The 5437-nt window shown below is 41.9% G+C and overlaps 1 pseudogene; it reads left to right on the forward strand.

Moving 5' to 3' along the window:
* Positions 1 to 549: 549 nt before the first annotated feature.
* LOC115670007 (wall-associated receptor kinase 2-like) lies at positions 550 to 4901 on the forward strand (annotated as a pseudogene).
* Positions 4902 to 5437: the final 536 nt, after the last annotated feature.

Here is a 5437-nt window from a genome sequence, read left to right on the forward strand (position 1 = left end):
GAACAAGATGGTAGGTATTTATGGGCAAACAAACAAGCTACCAGAGTACAACTTTACAATGGCTTGAAGACTATATAGGCAATGGCTTGTTCAACAGTTAACAAATGTCACAGCGGTTAGCCAATGGCGAGTCGAACGTCAAATGGTACTAGCCTTTTGAAATAATCCTATGTACGACATCTTCAAATATGATTAAAAGGACAATGAGAATCGACAAACGAGGAAGGAATGTTGAAATTATCTGATAGTCTTTTTTAATTGATTTTCAAAGGTTCCCCAAGAGTACTTATTGAATAACCCAATCATGAAACTTGTAGATTCAGAGAACTTTTTTTTTTTGTGTTAAAAGCTCTTAATACTTTGATAATTGAAAATTTCCCTAAATTGTGATATAATTACGGCTTTAAAATTTTGCATTTCAAGTGAAAATGATAGTGAATATGAACTCACTTGGATATTTCATCCAATATAGATAATATCTACCGACTTAAATGCGAATTGAAAATACGGCTTTCTGGTAAGCGCAGTAGTCACTCTCCCTCGGGTCAGTATCAATGACTCGGTCCTTCAATGCCGCGGAAGCATCGGCATTGAGACTAGATATACGAATACCGGGAAGAGGAGAGCCACAGGAAGCAGAGACTGGAAAAAGGTAAGATGAAGGCGGCCGTGATGTGTTTTCTTCCAATGGCCTTGGCCTTGGCAACTTTTACCGAGAAGGACAACTGCGACTGAATGTGCGGGAACATGAGCTTGCCTTTCCCATTCGGGCTGGACGAAAGTACGAAAGTTGCGCGCTGAACTACAACTTCGTCCTCTTCTGCAACCGCACTTTGGCTCCCCCGAAGCTGTTCTTCGTCGATGAAAGTCAAGTGTCCGACATATCTGTGGAGAAAGGGACGATAACCATTGGTGCATACAAATCGTACGACTGTTATGACAAGAGTGGCCATCAGCATAACGAATCTTACCCTTACACGTCCTTCGAGATGGGCGCCGACTGGCCCTATACATTATCGGTCACCCAGAACAAGCTCATAGTCTACGGCTACGACACCTCGGCTGTTATCCCGGATGCTGCCGGGACTTTTGGGAGTGGATGCTTCTCCTATTGCCGCGAGGACATCAACTTCACAGTCAAGAGCACTTGCTCTGACCTCGGGTGCTGTCAGATGTCGATCCCCGTCAGCCTTAGGAGCTTCAATATATCCATGGCCATCATAACTGTTGGAAGTAAGTGTCGGGAGAATTGACTAATCTATTCGATGCACTATGAACAAATTTTCTAGGAACGTATGTTGAATTACCAGTGAACGATGGACGAATCTACTTCACATTAGTCCTAATACAATCACGAGGAAAGTATTCTCGTTCCACAGCGTTAATGCCGATTGTCCTCTCAAAGTAGACACAGAATCTTTATGCATCATTCTTTGATGAATAGAGGACAGATATAGAGAGAGAGAGTTGTATTCTGCAGAACTTACTTATCTCTTATTTGATTACATACTGGGGAAGTTACCTTAACTTCCCTTAAGAGACTCTCCTTGCACCTCTTCAAAAGACGTCTCTCAGATACACTTATAATTAGAGCAAATGGTGTCCCTTGAACACTTATCATGGGTGGACCGACGAAATATAACAATAACGAATTACACCTCAGTTCGGAACTTCAGCTCTTGTGGATCAACGTTCGTAGTGGACCAGGAGTTGTTTAATGTCTCCTATTACAAGCTTCCTATCCCGGATGATATGCGCAAAGACTTTTACTCAAGGGTTGTCCTGGATTGGGTGGTTCAACTAAATTTGACCTGCGAGAAAGCGCAATCGAACCGATCCAACTATGCATACGGCATCAACAGTATCTGCTCTGACTTTACAGACGGACAAGGTTATCGTTGCTTCTATGAGGCTGGGTACACAGGGAATCCCTATGCCTCCCCACTGTCCCCAAGATGTCAAGGTATTGTTCTCTTCTCTTTACGAGCCAAAAGCTACATGTTTGGATTGGGCCATAATTTCCATGATCCAGCCTCCTCAAACTAGTTTTTCATTCAGTTGAGTTAGATTCTTCAATGCAACCAATACGTAATTTTAAGAAGAAAAAAAACACACATAAATATACATTTACAGTTTTCCGCTATTTAATATAGACATCAATGAGTGCAAGGATCCACGATAATATCCATGTCACGGGAATTGCAAGAATACGTCTGGGAACTATACATGCGACTGCCCATTTGGCATGAGTGGTGATGGCAAAGTCGGTTGCCAAAGTTCTCATCTTGCCATAATTGCTGCAGGTAATTCCCTTGTGATGGTCGCTCAATAATCTAAGCTATTCTTGCTTTAGAATCGAACCTGGAATGGTTTCAGCGGAGAGAGAGAGAGAGAGAGAGAGAGAGAGAGAGAGAGAGAGGCTGCAATGTGGAGGCGGGAACACTGACAATGGCTGAAGGCGGCTAGCTGGCAATGGCTTTGATGACCGTAGTGGCCCTCATCTTGGCTGCATGGTGGCTTCGACGGGCATTTGACGGCCAATGGCTAAGGTGGTGGTGGGCTCAGTGGTCCAATGGGTGGGCAAAGAGGGAGAGCAATGGGTTAGAGGGAAAATTCCAAATAAAAACATGAAGTATCATCATTTTCTCAAATAAAGGCTTGAAGTGAACTTTATGTCAAATAAGGTCAAGAAGTGGCAATTTAATCTCAAATAAGGACTTGAAGTGGCCATGGCAGTTTCAAATAAGGGCCTGACCTCGCCGAACGGCGAAATATTCCGGGGTCAATGGCATTTTCATCTAAAGACAATTTTAATTTTAAATTATTTTTTTCCTTTCCTTTCTTTTTTCCTTTTTTTGGTTTTCTCTTTGTTCTTCGCTGGTGATTAGTCACCGGCCATCGGTGAAGCCCGGGAAGGGCTGGGCGAAGGTCACCCTCACCGCCCAGCCCTTCCTAGGCTTCGCCGGTGGCCGGCCACTGGCGAATAACCAAGAGAAAACCAAAAAATGAAAAAATGAAAGAAAAAAGGAAAAAAGAAAAGAAAGGAAAAAGGAAAAAAATTCAAAAAAGTTAGAAGACAAAAATGCCTTTACCATCCGGAAAGTCAGAATCTTCTTTGAAACAAACATAGCCATTTCAAGCTCTTATTTGAAACAAAATCCACTTCAAACATTTATTTGAGAAAATAATGGCACTTCATATCCTTATTTGACACAAAATCCACTTCAGGCCCTTATTTGAGAAAATGAGAGTACTTCAGATCCTTATTTGAAATTTTCCCAGAGTTGTATTTGGGAATTTGATTGGTGCGCTGGCTCTCGCGTATTTACATGTGATTTTTGGAAAATGGGAGTGTATTGCAATAAAGTTAGGGCATTTTTGTGGTATACTTTAATCTGGATCCTCTATTGGTGGCTGCTGTGTTAAGTTTTTAAAGGCGTAAATGTAATATCAAAATAATAAATCAATGGCTTGGAAGAGAAGCTAATCCATCCAATTCCCAGTTTTGTGTGGCAGCCATCGGAGCGGTAACGTTGTGCATAATTGTTGGTGGCCTAGTCTTGTTCATATTGGAGAGGAGAGCTAAAGAGACATACTTTAGGCAAAATGGAGGAGAGATCTTGAAGCACCAGAGAGTGAAAATCTTCACTGAGGCACAGTTTGCTAAAGCCACCAACAACTACGATGCTGGCAACAAGCTTGGTGAGGGTGGTTTTGCTTTAGTCTATAGAGGAAAAATTGACGGCGACGTTTTGGTTGCGGTCAAGAAGCCTACATATGTCCCCGTCAGGAAGCCGAAAGACATGAACAAGGACTTGTCTCTGAGCACTCACGATGAAATCCTACACAAAATCAGCATCATTTCATAGGTGAATCACAAGAACTTGGTCAAGCTCCTGGACATATGTTTGGAGACAAAAGTGCGATTGTTGGTCTATGAATTCATCCCGAATGGGACTCTCTATCACCACATTCATGACAAGAGATCAACCATTTTGCGATCGTGGAAGAATTGCCTCAGGATTGCCTCAGAAGTTGCCTTGACCCTCGAGTACTTGCATTCCCTGGCTGACCCGCCGATCATTCATAGCGATGTCAAGTCTCTGAGTATACTTTTGGACAAGAAGTACTCAGCAAAAGTATCTGATTTCAAAGCCTCGATTTTGATGTCACCTGGAAAGACTCATATAGCCGAAAGAATACAAGGCACAATAGGTTATCTCGACCCTGAGTATTTCACCACTGGTGAATTAACCACAAAGAGAGATGTTTATAGTTTCGGGGTCATCCTCATGGAGCTCCTCACCAGAGAGACGCCGACTTGGCGAGCAAAATCTGGAGAAAAAATCAACATCGTCCAATCTTTCATCTCCGCCGTGGAGCACTAGACAGTCCTCCATATAATAAATTTCAAGTTATCCAATGAAGGTGAATTGCGGGAGATTGAGGCAGTCGGTTCGCTCGCTAGAAGGTGCTTAAACTATAATGGCATGTATAGGCCAACAATGAGGGAAGTGGCTGAGCGACTGGCTAGGATCAACGAGAACTTGTGGGCCGATCAACGAGAGGGCGAAGAGACTCAAAGCTTACTCGACGAGACAAGATGTGATTCTATCTGGACTTCAATCAGTGAAATGAACAAACTGGAGTCGACTGATCTTTTGGTATTTGACATCGAAGCAGCCACTACTATTTCCAACGTCTAAATTTCGGTTTCTAGTGCGGGGCTATATAGAAGAAACAAGTCCAGTGGTGGTATGTTCATCGTCGATCTTTTGATTAAGGTCTTGATTAATTAGCGATTTTGAAGTTTTACGATGGATGATTCTATTTTAAGTACGGTGGATTATGTATGATTGTACTCATTTCTGTTCGAGCTATAGTTTGCAAAGCTCCGACGAACACCCATTCTATTTAATGAATAAATAATTATGGAAGATTGCTTGAATATCTCTTCGAACAATTTAATGGGAAATTACTTTTTTGAGTCGTGGTTTCCCAAGTAAAGCACGAAGGCAATTTCCTACTCTTTGGCATTACATCGGGATCTTTCTAGGATTAATACCATAAAAAATCCTAAACTGGTATACTTGTGATAAATTTATTCCGAACTAATTTTTTTCTCACGAAAAACCCCAAACTAGTACACCTGTGATAAATTTATCCCGAACTAATTTTTTGACCATAAAAAATTCCAAACTGGTACACTTGTGACAAATTTACCCTTCATTAAATTAGATTAATAACGCGAAAAATCACAAATTGGTAAACCTGTGACAAACAAAGGGGTAAAACCCCAAACTAGTACACCCATCAACTGCCAACCTGGTTTTCCCTGGCTCTCAGCATAGATCCCCTCATTGGTATCAGAGCATGGTTTTATGTCTAGCTTGGTTCGTTTCATGTGCTTAGTTGGTGATTGTCCAGTGCTGCGAAG

The sequence above is a fragment of the Syzygium oleosum genome, unplaced genomic scaffold (assembly GCF_021117445.2).
Source record: "Syzygium oleosum isolate NSW1041296 unplaced genomic scaffold, Sole_v2.1 Sole_v2.22, whole genome shotgun sequence".
Classification (NCBI taxonomy): Eukaryota; Viridiplantae; Streptophyta; class Magnoliopsida; order Myrtales; family Myrtaceae; genus Syzygium; species Syzygium oleosum.